Genomic DNA, 20996 nt, shown 5'->3' on the forward strand with positions numbered 1-20996 from the left:
TACTCTAAATTATTTATTTACTTGCTATAGCTGATTTTGAATGCCTGAGGTAAAAACCACTCATTTAACATACAATATTGCCATCATTATAAAAACAGATAGATTTTTTGAATGAGTTTTTTTCATTTGATAACAATATTGTGTGCAGAAACACCCTTATCAGCCTCTAACTAGACCCATCCACAGGTAGATTTAGAATACTAGACTGCCAGCTTCCTGTTTGGGACAATCACCCCAATATCCTCCCCTCATTACCTCCCAGTCTACTTTTCTAGTAAAAAAAAAAAAGCGTAAAATTATGGTATATCAGTGCCATTTTTGCAATAGACTAAAAAGAAGTGCTCTGGAAATAAAAAAAAGTTTTAACCCTTTTACTCTGGGCTTGACTCTCAGCTCTCCATTCATGGTACTAACTGTACCCACTATTTTTTGTGCAATTATTTTTTTTTTCAGAGATTCGAGTATTAAAAGATTAGGATGATCCAGTATATCAGATGTTTATAGTTGGAAATACCTCTTCTCAGACAAGTAGATAACAAAGAACATGAAAACTCAGATGTTTTCTTAGTACTTGGTGTGAGACTTACCTGTTTATTAACCAAACTAATAAGGAACTAGCAGAACTGTCCTTTTCAACAGAATAGGAAGTCAAGCAGCAGGACACAGGGTTCTTTGCACTTTTAAAAACAATTCTTTCTTCCTCTTTGGTTTTCTGCAGAAAATACTGCTGCTCACCTGAGTTGCCTCTGCTCTGTCTCTTAAATCTTTATTTACTTGTTTTTTGAGGGTGTCATCCTCCGTCAACTGTTCTCAGTGTCACAAAGGTGACAGACTTGGAGAGAGATACAATCTTCCTTTGCTTTTGGGTAAAGTACAGCACTGCAGATCCTAACTCAAAGGAAATGGCAAAGTGCAGCAGGATTACTGAACCATATCTGCCTGCATGAAACAAGCTCTCCAGAGGTAGGCTTTAACTCAGTCTTCCTCTGACTTCAGAAAGAAAGACTGAGGTTTTCTTTTTTTGTTTGTTTGTTTGGGGTTTTTTTTGTTTTCTTTTCCTTTTAAGATTAGAGAACTAATCTGGGTTTACAAGCAGGGAATTGGCACAATTTCTGAGGCAGTAGCTTCCTGCCCTTTTTCATCCACTGGAACAAACACCCCTGGGCATGGGGAAACTATCAAATTAGCTTTGTCACTAGAAGATCTGTAAAACTACCTGTCAGCTTTTATGAAAAATAATAAATCTCACTCAAAACATTACTAAGTTTCCTTAACAGTCTCAAAACTAAGTTTCAAAGAGGTTTAATTGGCCTAATCTATGTCAGTTATTTCCTCATGATTTCTAGAATGTATCTTTGGTTTGTTCCTATTACTAGAAAATGCAATCAGTTGGGAAAAATGCAAGCAGTTTTTTATTTCACAGTAGTCAAGAAATTTTCTTTAAATAGTACTTGGCTCTACCCACTATTAATTCTTGAAACTTCATCTCCAAACTAAAATCCAGTGTTGACTTTCTTTATTGGAAGACATTTTTCTGGATTTCATTTTTATTGGTAATAATGCCAGAATAAACCAGACAACTAACTGTCCTCATTTGTGAAAGTCACAGAAAGAATAAACATTGGCAGAGGTAAGTAGAAGACAGGAACCATTGTTTGCACATCTTAAGTAGTGTGGCCTTTAACATCAAAATAAAGAAAGTGACATTGGAAATCTCATGTCATCAAGCCCTTTTATGTGACTTAATGAGATACTTTATAGTGAACTAGCAAGATGCTAATTTTATAATTAATTACATATATATGTAATTACATATTAAAATCCATCTGCTTCAAGTATGCACAAATACCTCAGTGTAAAACTAATCAATGCTCATGCTATTAAAATGTGAATACTTGAAATTCTCTTTGAAAATCAAATTATACATATTCCCACATAACGTAATTGCTGAGTTTTATTACTAGAATCCCAGTTAAGACTGTCTGTGTTTTCTGAGCATCCTTTTTCAAGCATTCTTTGTATGCATTATCTATATATTCAAGGCAAAAATACTTCAAAATGTTTTAAAGCTGCATCCAAATACCAGCAGTATTTAAAACATATACATCAAAGAAGCATTCCTTGGTAGTGGTAACCCACCTGACAGTGGTAACTTTACACCTTGTGTATTTGTTTATGGAAAATTACATATTAAAAGTAAAAATTCCTAGACCCAGACAGTATAACCCACCTTGGTGTTCCAGGTTTGGCTATGTGGTGCTTAGCTGCCTAGTGGAATTAAACCACAACTCTTGGAAACACTTGGTATCTCTGACTCAAAGCTATATTATCAAACCATTAGTGAAGGAAAAGTTGTAAGGAATACTCCCAGCAAACTATGTAAAAGCTAGATTCCTAATTTGTTCTTTCCACTTTTCCCAGTAAGCAGCTGTTTCTGATGATGAAAGTAAAAGTATTGCTGAAAGGTAATGCTAATGGGCATTGCTAATGGGCAACCTGGTCTATGGAAAGGTGTCTGGTCCCTGCCCATGGCAGGGGTGTTGGAACTATGAGATCTTTAAGGTCCCTTCCAGCCCAAGCCATTCTGTGATTCTACGATTCTTTACACAGAAAAATAAATCCCTAAATCTAACAAAGCTGTAAAGAAGATACAGTTCTTCATTAAAATTCTGAACTTTATACTCAAAAAAATTGCCCAATTTTACAATATTTCAGCCTTCAGGTTGAGAAAATATTAATAGAGAAACTAAGCTACAAGAGTAGTATATGTCTAGAAGAAATCTCTCTCCTGCTTACTCTTATCTCCCTGTATCTTTTGTGACACTTCTAATGCATTAATCAGTTTTGTTACAGGACTCGGTAAGCAGGAATTCAGTTACAGTTTTATCTGTACATGCGTAAGGTCAGGTGGCTGCCATCTTTCAGGGAAATAGTTTAAACACTAGATTTTTGGTTTGAGAAGGACTGTTTTCCATTTGTTTGTAATGAGTTCCACTGATGAGGATAAAATCTGTTTCTCTGGTCCAGAGAGAATAAAAATATGGACTTGGTTCTACTTGCCAGAGAAGAAGAGAGTAAGGTTATTGGTGCTGTCCCAAGGACAGAGCCAATACTTTACAATAATTTGCACGTGGATTGAAAAAAACTATTGGAAACCAGAACTGGAGCCTAGCACAACTCTCCAGGACACCAGCCCCTTAACATTATAGCAGTTGTGGTAGGGTATATAAAGGGAAGTGGGACAATTAGCTTTAATTCTTAAAACTGCTGTGGTTGCCATTACATCTCCTGAGACACCAGTTCGTGCTGGTACTCAGTAAGTGCTCCCCAGGAATGCCTGATAGACAGAGCTTTCCTCAGGGGACTGAAGAAGAATGTTGATATTCTGGATGCTAACCAGGTTTAGGCATGATATGTGATTAACTTGGTCCTAAGGTTCAAAGCAAACATGTCTTCAATGCCTTGGGACACTTTATGCTATGGCTCTTAGGAAGCTTAGATGCTCCTAAATTAATCAACAGCCTTGGGCTTTAGGGGAGTATAAGAAGCTGCATGTCATTAGATCAGTTCTTTGGAACATAGAAGACAGAGAGGATCTTGAGCAGCTTCTGAATTTGACAAGGGGATCACAGGAAAACAACAGAGTCCATCCTAGGCTGAAAGGAGTTGTGAAAGAAGACTAGTGGTTTTGTGGAGAACCATATTAATAAACAATGTACACAGCGGCTTGCTTGAGGTGAAGTAGAGGCAGAAACTGAAGTAGCACAAAGTAGATCCAGTCCCTACAGAGGGCAGCTTTTTTCCTGGCACATTTGTTAAGGAATCCATCACACAATAGTTATCAAGTAAAAATTAGCATGTAAATACTGTATTAATATTTTATATTGTGATGCTTAAGTAAATTAAAAGTGAAGCAAAAGTCTACAGCTATGAAACCAAAATCCACTAGTTCCTATTCCCCATTCATACATTATTATGAGTTAATCTGATGGAGGCATTGGCTTCATTAGTGGCCTTGTAGCCTTATTACAAAGAGTACATTCACAACTCTGCATGCCTAAAGGGGTAAGTGCACATACAAAAGGAAATCTGGAAGTATTCTATTAATATTTTGATTCAACTCTAACAATGTTGGCAAGGTTCATAAATGGAAATAAGAAAGTAACTGGGGAAGATTGCCTTTGTATTTCAGCTAAGAGGGAAACAGGAGTGATGTATGGAGATGTGGGGAAACCTGGAACCGTTTCTTGGTTCTTCAGTGACTTTGTGTGGTTGTGTAAAGCAGGGCAGAAAGTACTTCTGAGTGGAGTCATTCCCTGCATCCAAAAGCAGTTTCTGGCTGCAGATGAAGCCCCTAGAGCTTTAGACTAGAGCTTTAAGGCTTTTAGAAACATCTCTAGGCTGTACTCGCCATCTTCTGCCCAGAGCAGACTGGCAGGGTGTGTTGCATTACACGTTTTCCACTTACCAGAGCTAGTAAAAGGATCAGTACAAATTAAAAATCTTGGATATTCCAATTGATTTGTTTTATCTAGCCAGTTTGAAGATATTTATTTTCCTTCTCTTCTCTATCCTGGTTCCTATTAAGGAAAACAGAAAAATTGAAAGTTGAATTTCAAGTTAAATTATTTTTAATGCTCAAAACTTCAGATAACATTTGAAGTAAATCTCCTTAGCCTCTGAAATTTGATCAATAACAAACTGTCTATCCTGCAAGAAGATAGTAAATTTATTTGAAAAGGAGAGTAACAAAGTATTTTGTAAAATATAAATATTAATTAAGTTTCCATGTAATAATTCCGGAGTGACTCTATCCAAATGCAAAAAAAGAGATTCGCTCTTTCCTAAAAATGGACTGCTTGGCAGGCTTTTCTTGCTTTTTTTATAGATCAAACATTATAAAGAAGTCCTCTGTCTCCAGCTGTCTCTAGCACCGTACGAGAGATAGTAGTTAAATCATTGTAAGAAATGATTAGTCATGGCAAATATGCTTACTATGGACTCTTTCAAAATTAGCTTTGTACTGCTTTTGCTCCCTTATGATTTCATGAAACTGTTTGGGAGGTGGTTTGTTTGTTTTTTTTTTAATGTATAAAATGCTAATGTTAAAAAAATTGCGTTATGGTTATTTTTCCATACTGGGTCTGACACAAGAGTGAAATAGCAAAATAGCAGTAACTTGTGAAGATTATGCCACATCCAGCTTTATTAAATTACCTGCTGAAGACTATATTCATAACAAAGACCTGGCTGGGAGAATGCAATGACAGTAAACTAGCAAGGAGATATGGTATAAATACATCTGTTTGGCCTTCCCATCTCAGAATTTATGGTCCTAGTCTGTCAGAAGCATTTACATTTAGCTCTACACTGCCACTTTCTCAATCCTCAGTTCAGAAGCTACTTTCTAATTCTTCATCACTCATAAGTAATATTCTCCAGAAAATTTAGAATCTACTTCTAGGAAATATGAACTGGGGGGAAAAAAAAGTATGTAGATCTCCAAGAGACCTCTAGCAGAGGACTTAAGTGCTTCAGTGATTAAGTTGGAGGCTTAGTTACTCATAACAAGCTTTGCTTTAATTTGAGCATGTTGGCTGTGCAGGTGAAATAGTTCATTGCTTGAAAATAATACTGAGACTGAAACTATTACAGTAAAATTAAAGACACACTACTACAGTAACAGTTCCATATACATTTGCAGAGAAGGAAGGTCAGGAAAGTGATCTGTTAGCCTGATATGATTAAGCTTCTCATGTTGGTTGACCCAACTATTACCTACAAGGTTTAATCTCCTTAAAAATACATAATGTAGGTAAAAGCCCAGAGCCAAGTACATAATCCTAAATTACAATTTAAAGTCTTAGTAAGGACAGCCTTTATTTCCTCTGAGATTTCAGAAGCACGATCTGCTTTATGCAAATATGACTCACCAATTTTGCATGCAAGGTGTTTGGTTTAAAACTCAGTGAAGAACAGATCTATCAAGATAAACCTCAAATCTTGTTAGACCTGTTTATTTCCACTGCTTTTAATGTGAAACTCTCTAGGTAAGAAGCCATAAACTGACTGAAAAGCTGTAGGGAGAGGGCAACTATTTGAATTGAATTCCAGTTTACTGTTTTCACCACAGTGTTTCTATTTATATGGATAATCCCTGGTAGGTCAGGTCACCAATTGTTTAGAGACAGAGAATACTTAAAAGCAGTTGTACACAAATAAATGTAGAAAAATATAAAAGCTTGAATTCAGTAAGGTATAAAGTGGACATGGCTGTATGGATGCTTACTAAATGTAACATGCTAAGTACTATCTGGGAATTTCCTAAAATAATGTGAGTATTGGGTATTTCAGCTTCTTATCTTGCCTTCTCTGAGCCTAATGGTACAGTAATCTTCATACCAAGGTAGCATCTTGTAGCAGCTCTTTTTCTCTGAAAGACAGAAAATAGTTTATTGACAAGAATTGAAATGAAGAGAGAGAGTGAAATCATTGTTGATTTCTCACACGCAGTCTTTTCATTGTACTGAGCATACTTCATTGGATAGACTACCTGAGAATACAGTTGATTCAGGAGTTGATTCACTTTTGAAACCTGAGAGGGAATCAAGAGATAGATGGAAGTAGGAGAAGCAGGTAGATGAGAGTCTAGGGAAAAATCAATGAAAGGAGAAACTTCTTAAAGTTGGTCAGGAAATAATAACCCCTGATAGTGGGAACTTACAAGATTTGGACAGATTTTTCTTTTTCATTTCAGGACAAAGCTGAAATCTGAAGTTTGATTAAATCAGAATACTTTTTGCTTTAGCAGCTCATTAACTGTGAGTTTGGGACAACTTTAAAAAAGTAACATATAATTCTGAGAAGTCACAGTTTTCCAATGAATGTATTATCTATAGATTAATCTTCTATTTTGTTTACTTTTAATTGATTACAGTTTTCACTGAGGATAGAAAAAACTATAATCAAGAAACAAAGTAGTGCCAAAGGCCAGCAGGAATGCTGAACGTCACTCTGGGGAGGATAAGTCTCCACAAGCAAAATGGACTCCAGCACTGTGTTTTTTTAAAGAGGCTCATCTGGCAATAAGAAACAATCCTGGCGTTTCTCACTGAACATCTCTCACAAATCTGGTCCTGCCCTGGTTAAATTAATACTATTTTAGAGCTCACCTATCTTTAGTGCCATACTTTGAAAAGCTGTAATAGTTAGCTTCGATACAAACTGCACTTAAACAATAATTTTGTTACCAGAAGGCAGTGTGCTGTTTTCAAAAGAAACAAGCAGGTTGTATTCTCAAACAACAGGAGATAAAGGAGCTGCTAATCTTCCATGTTTTGTGTGGAGCATATGGTCTAGTTAATTGTCCTGGTTACCCTGCTGTATCACCTACTCTTGCTGTAGGATTTGAGACAAATATCTTTCACAGGATTTTAATAGGTTTGTGTGATAATTTAATTAATATTAAAGTCATCCTGTAGATGAATAAATTATTTTGGCTAGGATGTGCCCACATATATCAAGTTTTAGCAAGTTAGGTTTTCTTGCCTAGGGTGATAGGAGGGGAGGGCAAGAGTAAATAGTAAATTGATTAAAATATATGATTTCAGATATTCCCAAACTGTACACTAAATGCAGTCAAACTTGTTGCAGTATAATAACAGAAAAAACATTCTGCAGGAAGTGGGAACAGGCTCCCATGTTTGCAGAGGGAGGAGGCAGGTTAGCCTTCTTTTTAGATGTTCATAAATTGTTTGATGTCCTTTTGGAACTAAAAGGACTTAAGTCCATAGGTCCTGCTTTACTAAACAGAGTCTTAATCAAACGGTTGTGAAAGCTGAGCTTTTCTCAACTGTGGATGCTGATTTGTACAACCAGACAAATCTTTCGAGCAGCAGAAATTATAGTCAGCAGTATCTTGTGTCCTAATCACTAGGATATAGAGTAATCATCTTGGTTTTGCTGCTACCACAATGATTATCTGAAAATTTTTAAAACTTCAAACAGTGTCTAAGTCTCAAAACATCACATGGTTTGATGATTTAACACATTGCTAGGATACATAGTTTCAGTATTCTGGGAGAAGGTAGCAAAAGCTGGACTACTGGGAAAGAAGGTAAGAAACTCCTTCATACTTTGTCATTCATTTTTCCTTACTAATAGTTTCAATAAAATATTTAACTTTATGCCAAGTTAAATGTTTCCTATGAAGTGTTTTTGCTTGATATTTTCAGGAAAAAGCCTCCCAATTTATATATAGGATATAAACGAATCAGTTTCTTCCTGTCAGAGTATTTTCTAATGGAAGTGGGGGCAGGAATGAAAATGTGCAAACAGAACTGCATTATGACCAGCCTAGGTTTGCAAAGCATTATCTCAGAATAAGGCAAATAATATTAATATATTAAGATGAGGACAGCCTTATGAAAGATATTTTTGTATGAATCACTATGTACACCAAATACTAACCTGCAATAATCATGACCTTAATAATCATAATTCCAGGAGTAGTGTGTAACCCAGACTTCCTCAGGAGAGACATTGCCTGAAGTTATATTAGAGCCTAGATTGAGATAATACATCTCTCTGTATTATATATAATATGATAGACATATTATCTGTATGATATATATGTCTATCATATGGATAATATATAATATATTATAGAGAGATATTTTCAACTAGAATGATGTTAGGTAAAAAGATTATTCAATCTCTTCACAGGGAATATATAGGCAGGATACTGTACAAGAGATTTTTTTCCTAAGGATTCATTTGACCTTTATTGAACCTCCTAAAGTAAACACCTAAATTATTCCATAGCATCACTCCAGACTGTTAAGTCAACAAAAGGTTTTGTATCTCCAAATATTTGCTTCTGGTGTGATAGCACAGTACAAATGGTAGCCATAATCAGGAATTCCACCTGATGTTTATAAAATGTAACTTTGTCTCAGCTATTGAGGTTCTCTGATAAAGATATTCTTGCTGAATATTTTCACATTCCTTGAGTTCAAAATATTTTGACTGAAAAAATGCAAAGGTTTGTTTTCCAATGGTGTTAGTCCCTACACCACTCTAACAACAGAGTGCAACCCATATCAAAACAGTGCTGCTGTATAATATTAGATCCTTCACTTAATCCTCTACTGCAAGGAACTCTGGCAAGAGCATCTTCCTCCCCTTTAAAATACCCTTTTTCAAAACACAAATCCAACTCAAATAGTATTGGAAGTTCCACTGAGAGAAAAAAGTCACATACTAACAGTCTCTACACTTAGTGTAGGTACTTCATGCTGCTTCCCTCTCAGCTGTTCCTTTTGCCTTTCTGCCAGAATGGTTGTCAGAAGGATGCAGGAGGAAGAGCAGCCCCTTGGACAGCTCAGAGTAACTGCTGTATCCGATGAGATGTTAGTGGTTTGGCATTTGCCACAGATTCACATTTGTGGTTAAACACAGTGCAGCTTTTTACTCTGCCTTTCATGTAATTTATAATTGAAAAGCAACAGAAGTCTAGCAGAAGAATAAGCAGTAGTCTGAATAACAGTTTGTTCTTAGGAGACAAATTATGCCAATAAATTTTACTGATCATGTGGGACCCATGATAGGGCTAGAAAAAAAACAGAGATGTGATGAGAACAATGGGAAGAGGAGCAAAAGCTAATTAACCAGCACATTGTCAGTGTCATCATTGCTAAAGCTGGTGTGAAAACAACATTACAGTGCGTTTGAGGGCACCCATGAGAATAGATGAGAACAAAACTTGGGAGTGATTGACTGAAATCAGGGGATTTCTGAAGCACAATATTCTGCTTCAGCAAAGGAGGGGACATGCTGACTGCATGCTTGTCTCTTCATTAAATCCCTAACTGGTTTAGCTTTGTCACTTTTGAAAGGGTCAGCCAAAGCTGAGGACATCTAACTGATCTACTTTCTAGTCACAAAATCCACAGCTGCTTCTGGAGTTAAACAGTGCATAAATAAGGCTTGGTATCTAGATCAGTTCAGCTGAGCATTGCAGGGCAAGGAGGTCTGCACCTTAAAATAGGAGCACAGATCTATTTTAACAGGTGCAAAGGTTACCAGCTCCAATATAGTCACACCAAGAGCTTGTGGTTTAATCATCTGAAGGAAACACTGGCATGTGATCCTTGCCTGTCACACAGATAGCTGCTTACAAGTCTTTTCAAGTTCAAGATAGTAGGATTTTCAGGTTAATTTAGGATGGTGAATATGGTGGAAAGAGGGATTACTTCTGCTGTTTTGTGCATTGCTGAGTTATCCCTCCCCTGTTTTACAGATAAGTAAGGCTTATATTGCTGTTTGTTTCTGTCTTCTGAGGGCTGTAATATTTCCAGTGGATGAATAACCAAAAACCCATGTATAGTAAACAATTCTGTGGAGAACTGTCCAGCTGACATCTGGGATTTTGTGTCATTCAGTCCTCACTTTCTCCCAACCTCTTTTTCCACTTTCTGACTTTTGTAGGTTTATGTCGGTCTGGTCAAATGTCTGTAACTGGAAATATTCCAAATAATGATAGAGAAGAGTTTCTTTGTTTGCTAGTTTGTTTTATGGTCAATATGTTCTTTTATTGGACAGTTAACAGTTCTCCATGTGTTTAACAATGATGTTGATATTGTATTTGATGCTTCAGTGCTGGCTGACCTACTGAGAGCCTCTAAGCCATCACAGCAACACGAGAGGATCCTAAATAGCTCCAAAGTTTTACAGTAAATGGAAAATGCAAAACATGGCTTATTGTTTTCCTGGGGATCCCATGCCAAATAAATAAGTTACTTCACTAGAATTTAGCTAGTTAACTTTTAATTTCCTGGAAGCAGAGGCAACATCAGGCAAGATTTAATTCCAGAGAACTTCTGAGTCATGGAGGAAAGAAGGCCTTTTTGATTGGAAGCCTCTCTTTTATCCATTACCCTGCAAACTTAGACAATTTTCATTGCAATTCTCACAGGACTTGATATACATGTACTTTGCTATCTTCTGTGTTTGTATCACTTTCACATCAGAATAAGCTTCTAAGCCAAGAGCTGCCACTTTATATTAGCTTGTCTAGAACACCAATTGCGCTTTTACTGTCATTAGTAGGCAACAAAATAAAGATATTTCACGTATCTTCAGAAGTGTGATGGCTCTCAGCTAATGTAAGACTGGACTTCATTTTCAGTGTAAATCTTAACCAATCAAGAAAAATCTCCACCTTTATTCCAGAAATACATGATCAAAAAAAGTTACATAATTCTTTTCTTCACTAAATAAAAGCATAGAGAATGAGAAATATGATAACTTGCAATATTATACTAAAATTTAAAATTGCTTGGAAGTCCTGGAAGTCAAAACTCTGGACCTGGAGTACTGGATGAAACATACATTGTCATGAATCTTTATGACCTATCTATCCAGATCATTACAAAGTGTTAGCTGTGCTGCGAACTTACTATGCTCCTTTAAGCTTACTGTTTGTCCTGTACTACATACAGCACCTTAAGAAAAATCGCTACACCTTTGTTCTTACCAGTGCATAACGTGATTTTATTTTACCTCTTCAGTCCTGTGTATAGCCTGATGGTGCTTTATCTTTCTTGTCAGTAACAAGGTAGAATCTTCATATTGCCACTGTACCAAAATGTCTTTCTTGAGAAAGGGGAGAGGCAGAGTGCAATTTGCTGTTTAAAATAAAATAACATTAAAAAATTGAAAGAAGTGAGGAAGTGATAATACTAGTAATTACAATATGGTTTTGCTAAAACTGTGTCCAAAGAATGCTTAGGTGTAACCTTCTGCTTCTGGCAGAGTAGCACAGAGGAAAGTCTCAGCAAGAAGTGTCGTCAGACATAATAAAGAGACATGTGTACATCAGATCTGCCAATATTTAGGCTTCTGGATGAAAGTGAGTAATATGAGGGAGGGCTTTAGCTCAGAATCAGAATCCCTTTTGAAGTGCTATTTTTAAATATATTGACTTTAAGAGATAAAAGGCAGCACAATAAATCAGAAAATGCAGCTCTCTAGGGAGGGAAGAAATAGTTGGGAAGAAAAGTGATGCTGTAGTTAGAACAGCTGCTGCTATCCAATATCTAATTATGTTACTTAATTGGGGGAGGGGGGAGAAACTTTCCTTCTGTATGAATAAACAGGGTTTGCCCTTAAATATATTTCTGTCTGTGAGGTGATTGACAGCTGAGGTGATTGACAGCTGAGGTCCATAGGTGTTCATCCAGACCAAACAGACTATGGGACAAGGCAGCTGACTATCTGAACAGCCTCCAATAACCTGTACCCTTGCACACATGGCTAGAAGTGTTTACATATTCAACAACACTTGCTGAATTTCTGTTCCTTAGGTTTCTTGTTTAGAAGATTGCAAACCTAATTTTAAAAGACAGCAAAGTCTTTTTGCTGTTAGATTGCTATGTATAACACTTCTAGTGCTGTATAATTTTGCTATTTTTTGCTGTATAAAATGCTACTAACAGTAGTAAAAGTTCCTGATAAGATACAAGGGTCTGGGAGGTAAATAAGAGCATATGTGTCCCAAAATTTATGTCCCACACATCTGGAGATACACTGTGAAAACTTCAGCTACTGCATGATTCAAAATTTGTAGCATGGGAAACTGAGTGACTTATGTCTGTATGTGTATTTATGTGCTTTGGTTATAAAGCTTGAGCTGAGTGCTCTGTTTAATCTTTTCAATTAATATGTTAGTGCATTCAGTAAGTCTTCTTGCTGACATTTTATCTGGCACATGACCCAGCTCATAAATTACTATGTCAGTAGTATGAAAAAGATGTACAGAAAGATCTTACATAAAGATGTAAACTACTGTCTGTGTCTGCACAGCATGCTTGCCCAAAGTGGCAATGAGTCAATATGTATTAGCTGTATATATATATATATAGGATTTATTCTTCCAGTTAACTTCATACTTATTAATCATTTAATTTATAAGATAGATTATTGCTCTAAAGCAACTCTTTATAGAAAAGTATTGTCTTGTTTTATTGACACTGAATTATTTGAGAATTCTTTAATGATGTTTTTCTCAGGAAGACTTTGTTCCAGCAAATATTTACATCTACAGAGGAAATTGTACAGTTTCCTTTACAATGATATTGTATTACAATATAGAGGCAGTATATACTAATAAAGTAATGCTAGAGTGTGACAGCTACAGCTTGTCTGTAAGCTGCACAGCTAAATTTGCCATAACATACCCCAACTCAACCAGCCTGGTTTGTTAGAGAATAGAAGTAAACAAGTCCCTGGGTAAGACAATGATAGGTTGGATTCAAACTCAAACAGGGCACCCCAGCCAATCCCATTCAATCATGAATGCAGACATATCATTGGCCAGTCAGCCGGGCAGAGTTAAGATCCCAACCAATCAGGTGTGTAAGCACAGGAAATTTGAAGCCCCTATAAAAGAGGGTGCCTGTAGTGGCTTCAGGTTTGCAAATTTCTATTTCCCAAAATTAGTCTAGTGGTTTGAGCGCCCACTAGAATTATTTACTCTTTTTCTGCTGTGAGATAGTGTTAAGAGAAAAACAAAGCAGGCTCGAAATTTAAAAGTGTATAAAGACAGGTTTATTAACAAAACTACAAGAGAGAAAAAATTAATAAGAATCAGAATAAAACTTTTAAAACACTTCCTCTCCCCCAAACATTCTTTTCCCTTCTTATGGACAACGTATAGAGACAGAACTTGGAACTCTACATCGGTTTACCACCTATAAAATAGTCTTACATCAGTTCATTTGGAGAAAGAAGTCTCTTTTGGTCTGCCATGGAAACTTTTCACAAGACAGAGAGTTCTCTTATGGCTTTTAATTCTCACAAAAGCAGACACCCGGGAATCTGCATTTGTGAAGTCCTTCCCATATCACACAACCTTCCCACAGCTGCATTATGGGCCGTGTAAACTCATGGGGTACCATTTTAAAGATGAGTGGTTCAAAAGCAAAGGTTTTCTTCATCTCTAGGAACAGAGATCTTTTCTCTTTCCAGGGGCAAATCTTCATCTTATCTCTCTCTCTCTCTGTTCTCTTTCTCTTCTCATAAAATCACAGTTACTTCAGTATTTACTTAGTCCACCATAAATACCTTTGCTTAGATCTGCAATCTGAACACTCTTTTCATCTCCCCAATACATATTTCCACAACTGAAGGGATATTCTAGTGTATTACAGTCCGTTTTCATGGCTTTACCAAAGAATTTCAGCCTAGGACTAGGCATCTTCTCATTCTCCTTCCATCTAAGACCCAACTCTTCCTTCACTGACTTTGATGCCTTCATATTCTCTCTCTGCATGTCCCCCCTCTGCCCTTTCTCTCAGTCAGAGAGAGGATTAGTGTTTTGCAAGTTTCATCTGTGCAAGGAAAGAGTTAAAACGTCTCCCAAGTCTGCAGACGGTCATGATGTTCTTTCCTGGGCAGTGGCTGTAGGTGGTTCAGCTGCGGGCACTCTGCATGGCTGCAGAGCTGCCCCTGGTCTCAGCCGCATGATCTCACGCTCAGCTGGGCCCCTCCCTCGGCAAGGGGTCCTGGTAGCAGTGGCTGGAGTGCGCTGGAGCTGGGGGGACAGCCAGGGTCTCACAGCAGCGTGCCCACGACTGGGGCTGCCCCGTTCCTCTGCCCGGCAGCCGCTGGGAGGGTGGCGGCGGCAGGGCTGGTCCGGCCCTGCCAGGCGTCCTGGGGCTGTGATGGCGGGGGGCGTTTAGCGGCAGGATGTTCAGGCTGGAGGCCCGATCCGGCCAAGCTGGGGCCCTCTCTCCTTCCCTGCCCCTGCCCGGCAGTCACCGAGCCCGGCCCTGACCTCTGGCAGAGCCCGGCCAGCCCGGCCCCCGGGGCAAGGAGGGAGCCAGGCCCGCTTGTTACCTCTTCCCAGGCTGGAAGAAAAGAGAACTTTTCCCGGGATTTCTCTGATTTTAACTTGTGTGTCCACAGAGGTGTGTCACCTTTCTAGTGACTTAACCAGATGTCAATATTCAAACCTAGTAACTGATTGGTTTTGCTATCACTTTCTTGGAAAAATCACTTCCGTGCAAAACCAGCACAGTGCCCAACAAACAACTTCGGCTGTTGTCACATGACCTTTGGTGTGGTCTGTCGTGTGCCTGTCTCCAACATGAGCAACCCCGGAGTACTGAAATACCATGGTTCAGAATGTATGTTACACCTTTATCACTCAGTATAGTCCTTCCATTAGCTGGCATTTACAAAACTTTGTTCGCTCTCTTGTCATTGGTGCACAATACCTAGACGTCATTCACTCAAGAGGGTTTGAACGGCACTTGAAGTCTGTCTAAAAGTCACCAGATCTGGACTCTTCCATGGTAATGAATGAACAGGCTGTAGTGCCACCAAGCCATCCTGACCTCTTAGTTGACTAACAAAGTGGCAATAAATGCTTTCTCAGGTAGAGATGGCTTGGGTCAACTGAGATTAATCAAAGCTTTAAATTTTACTTATAAATAAATATCACCTATGTGTGATATCCATCTCCATCTGCAAGAACCTTTCTGTATATTGAGGGTTTTCCTTCCTCAAGAGTAAAGCTTTTGTTCACTTTTTTTTTTTTAAACTCATCTCTGTTTTAAGGTTTCATTGCCATATGATCCAAAGCACTACACTATGAACTATCAATTCCTAATGTAGCTCTAATTATATGGTTCTCATACATCCCTGGACAAAGTCTGTTACTGGTATCAGGCAATTGTGCTGGAGGGGGCAAATATTATTAATTGTTCGTTTGCAAAGAGATGATTGCTCCTGGTAGCGTTATGAAGCTGTTACTACTATAAGAAAGAAACTACTTGAAATCAAATGTTCAAACCTTTTCAGTGCCTTTTGATTCTAGAAGATGGGGTAGAATTGCAGGGCATTACACTACTACTTCTTTTAATCATGTATCATTGCCATCTTGCCATGAAAAACCAGCATGTTATGACTAACCTATCAACTACAAAGTATGAACAAGCAGGGAGTAACTTTGAGTATTTGGCAAGTAAACTAAGAATAAAAATTAGCATAATTATGCTAATCAGAAAGCCAATCTCAAAACAATTTCTAAAGCAGTGAGGGAATCAAGCCAAATGCCTAGAGTAATATTTGCATTTACCAAGCAAGCACATGACACCAGAAAAATTTATTAATACAGGAATGGTTACAGAAGCAAATTGTTCTCAGAGGTAGTAACATTAATTCCTTCCAACAGTTTGGGCGGGGAACATAGAAAGAAAACAAACCCCTTAGGCCCGTAGTGAAGTTTCACGGTCTTTACTAACATGTATTACTATGATAATTTACTTAATTTTTCTATAGATTAACAATAAGACTTCAGAAAGTAAAATGTAGTTGAATGCAACTTAAAGTTTTATGCAAAATTATATATGGGAAAGATGTTCTTTTACTCCATGCATGGCACTCGTGTTATGTTCTCAATATTTCTTTTCATTTCTTGATACTGGAACACTCTGGAAACAGAAATATTGAAGCAGCATAAGAAAGGGTGCAGATATTTTTTATGCTCTGAAATTCGTTTTCGATTGTATAAATTTAAAGACAAGGAGAGGAAGGTCCTGCCCCAAATTACAGGAAGACTAGCATTACATTATCAAACAATTATTATCTGGCAGAAACGTGGGGCATTTTTTGTAGGGCGGGACACGGGGACGCAGCTCCAGCTCAACTCAGAGCAGCAGATGACCTCGGTAGCTATTCCTGCTGTGACCGCGAGAGGGCAGCCTGTGCCCACGAAATGATTGCATGAAGCCTGAACTCGGCTTTGGAAGAACTTGGGTTTTAACTATTCTGCTTCATTTTAATTAAAACTTTGTGGAGATTAAAAATGAAGCTGTTTCAAATCCGTACTGTAACGCCCAAGTTGTTTGAGGCCATTTTAAGACCTACGGTGTTCAAATTTCTCAGTACAGCCTTTTATTTAATTCTTTTATGGTTTCAGTACAATATGTTCATCTCCTCTACCAAGAATAAAAGATCTGCATTAATAACATGCTACATCTTTTAAGTCTGTTCCTTACTTGCAGATTTTTTTATTTATTCAGGAAAAACAAAGTAGGGCATTTAGTATTACCTTCTTAGAGCAGCTTTCAAACAGAAATGTGCTGCTACTAACTGTACAAATTTTAGATACTATTTCCTTCATCAATAGGACATCAGATAAATCTTTTGCATGTCAGCTCAGTTTTTCTGACTGTAAAGCAAATATTTCAACTTATTGGTGTAAAACTGTGGAGTGTAGCTGTATATTATAAAAGCATACTGTGCCAGTTTTTTTTAAGCAACCGCCTTTCCCCTTTGATATTGCCATCGTGCCTCTCAGCCATGCATTTACAAGCCTGAGCATTCAATGGGAACTGCTGCAGGTTCAGCACTTTTGAGAAACAGCTTACTTAGAAGTCTAAAGTTGGATTTAGAAGCTTAACATTTTTGGGAAACTTGTTATGTTTTCATAACAAGTTATGAAAATCCTTATAAGTTACTGTTGTTTAGGCAAATATCTATCCAGTATATGTATGCTGCAACCAGTTTAGATTTTTTTTACTTCTATTCTGGATAACTAATCCTGGGTAAGGAAAGTTTTCCTTAAATTAGGTTGAGAGAACTGTCAGAATCCCTCTCAACTCCATTTCTGTAACAGACAGCACAGTGTTATTCAAATCAAGTTGTAGGCCTGGTAGTTCTACCTGGCTATCCAGAGAATTACCTAGGGAGGGAATAAAGTTTAATCACAATCAGACTGAAGGACATACATAAAAATAATGCACCCTTCTTACTTCTTTCATAAAGGAATTGGGTCAAAATAAACTGTGCATATTGCTTTTGAATTCCATGAAACCATAACATCAAATCTTTCTTTTTTGTCACAGCATAATTTGAATGATTTGCACAAGGGGTGAGTTCAAGATCATGTACTCATTAGTCAGACTAATTTTATTTTTCATTTTGGCTTGTATTTTTGGTCTTTACATGTAAGAGAAGGGCAGCAGTCCAAAATGTATTCAGTTTGAAAAGAACTGGCATTAGCTCTGATTTTGTCCTATCTGTTGAACGAACGTAAGTTAATTTATCCTTGAACCTAGAAACTGAATGCAGTCTAGAACAAGACAGAAAAAGCATGTTTTAGTAGTTCTGCTGCCACAGGATCCAAGATCTGCCTGACTACCAGAGATCAGGAGTCTAGGCCAAACAGCGGAAATTATAAAAGACTTTCAGTTGTGAACAAGGAGCTTACAATAGACAATGGAGAAAAAAATTCCAAGAGGAAATGTAAAATAATCTGACACATCCTTGGTTAGAAGTGGAGAACAAATACTAAAATTCAAGCCAGGAATACAATACCCACCATATCCTTCCTTTTCTTACCCTGCTTCCCCCTCCCCTCTCATCAGATTACAAGAACAGTGCTTCATTTAAGACAACATCCTCTTCTGAGGGCTATATGTGATTTTTGAAATGTGCAATGTGCACTACAACTTTCCAGTCACTCTGTGCTGTGGAATCAAAGCCTGTTCCGCTCCTGCCCCCTACTAGTATTTCAAGCTAGCAATGAAAGTGAAAACTAATAAAATACCTTAAAATTTTGACTGCTTAAAGTAGTGGAGCTAAGATAAGTATGCACTCTAAGCTCTGAGAACCTAAAGCTAACTTTAACTTGTCGTCAGTAATATCCTATAATCCTTAGTCTGTTTATTTCTGTAGGTAACACAAGAGGCAATTGTTGTCCCAGCTGGCTGCAAAGTGAGAATCATCATGCACTAAAAGCATACTGAAAACGAGGGAACTGGGTAAAAGAGTTTAAATGTAATATCTGTACATATAACAAGAAAATATCACTGGTTGTGACATTCACTTTATGTTAGCATTTCACAAATTTTCTCTACAGCTGTATCACAATATTGCAGAAGTCAGCAAAGAAAAATTTAAGTTTCTTGCCAGAACATAAAACATCTCATGTATTACAGAATGGATCAACATCTCAGATTCACCAAATGGTTGAGGTTGAAGAAGACCTCTGGAGGTCATTTGGTCAAACTTCCCTGCTTATGACCGTCTTGCCCAAAACCATGTCCAGATGGCTTTTACATATTTCCAAGGCTGAAGACTCCAAAACCTCCACAAGCAACCTGTGTCAGTGCTCAGTCATTGTCACAGTGAAAAAGTATTTCCTAATGTTCACCTGGAACCTCCTCTGTTTCAGTTTGTGCTTCTTATCCTGTCAGTCAGCACCACTGAAAAGAGCCTGGCTCCATCCCCTTTGCATCCTCCCTTCAGGTATTTATATACTTGGGTAAAATCCCTCTGTACAACATATAGTTGTAGATAACATAAAATTCAAAACTTGACTGAAGATCAGCACTATTGAGGCATTCATTGCTCTTCCTATCTGCAAGTTAAATAAAGCAATTTGGTGCTGTGGTGTTATGGCTAAAGCCTAACTCAGCTAACAGACAAATGCCATTTAGTTCATACTTGGTGTGAAAAGCCTGTGCAGCTGCAGTCACACTGAGCCCAAGTTATAACATTCAATATTCATCTGAAACTTTTCATTTCAGTAAGTGTAGGTCGAGAGAGATGCTTTAGGTATCCCACAAAGTACCCCACTCTGAAATTCTAGCATTAATTTGAATTTAGTAATGATTCCACCTGTTTTGAAGGAGATTAAATTAAAATTAGGCACAGTATTTTAAGTTCCAAAAAACCAGTCAGCAAACTTATTTGGTTTATTGAATGGATCTTTCAACTTCTATTTTGTCAATATCAGCTGGCTTTGGTAACAGCTGGAGAAAAGAAAAAAAAAAAAAAAAAAGGAAAAACCCTTCATCCTTTATGTCTCAGTTTTATTTGAATTTTAACATGTAGTCAACCAACTTTTCTCCAACTCAGTATCTAGGGCTTCTCATGAAATACTGTTGGGTTTTGAATTCTTTCTTGGAAATTCAATTTTCGAAGAATCACTAGGAAGGATCTAATTGTTAAGTTATGTGGTATTTTGAAATAAATTACACTGTATTGTTTTCATTGTTCATCACAGCAGTTGGTTATTCTTTTCAGCCTCTTCTAGTGTCATTAGGTCATGAAGTTTTCAGGACCATGCAAGTTGCATGGTTCTGGCCACTCTGTTCAGAACAGTCCCTGAAGGTATTAGACAAGAACTTTGAAAAAGTTTTTCTGTGACACAGCTGAGCCTACACTGTCATGGATCCTGATAACCATTTTGGTGCATCCTGAAGAAAACCTTGATTTTATAGCCAACCTCAGGCATTCAAGAGAAAGAGCATGTTCTATGAATCTGCCACCCCATTCAGTTGAGTCAGTGGCAATACTTTGTTACGGTGCTTTACAAAGTCATTGTTGCAGTGGCTGTATCATTCTTCACATAAACAAATCTTGTTTTTTTCATGTGATTACTTCTCTCCTGCCTTTGAGCAGCATGTTGAAGTTGCGTGAAAGGCCAGCCCCTTCCTCATTTGCCCCATCCTCTAAACTTGGAGGAAAAGAGATGCTGTGATTGGTCCTATTGAAGCACTGCTGGAAAGCACCTGGATAGGATATTCCTTAAAAGAGTTCAGATTCAGGACTTGGCATCACTGGCAAATTACTCTGCTCCTCCTGTATGGCACCTTCACAGTGACCTCACATTTCTCAGCAGCCTCAGAACACCTGCAGCACACACTGTCCATCTCTACCACTCTCAAGGATCTTCCCCTACTTTGGCCTGTACTGCAGAGTTAAACAGGGAAATCCCAGTCACTCCTTATGGCTCTCCCTGCAGATGTGCATCACCTGGTCTAGCGCAGCTTCAGACAGAGGCTGATAAAATGTAGGGAGAACCTCCAGAACACCTGGAAGCTGTCTGGAGGCTCCACAGCATTCAGACTGCTGTTTCCCGTAGTACTTTGGGAAGTTGATGCCAGAAATCTTGTTAGGCAAGAAAGAGGGTTCAGTGTTCT

This window comes from Chamaea fasciata, unplaced genomic scaffold (assembly GCF_029207755.1).
Source record: "Chamaea fasciata isolate MVZ Bird 193981 ecotype frontalis unplaced genomic scaffold, bChaFas1.0.hap1 SCAF_6, whole genome shotgun sequence".
NCBI lineage: Eukaryota > Metazoa > Chordata > Aves > Passeriformes > Sylviidae > Chamaea > Chamaea fasciata.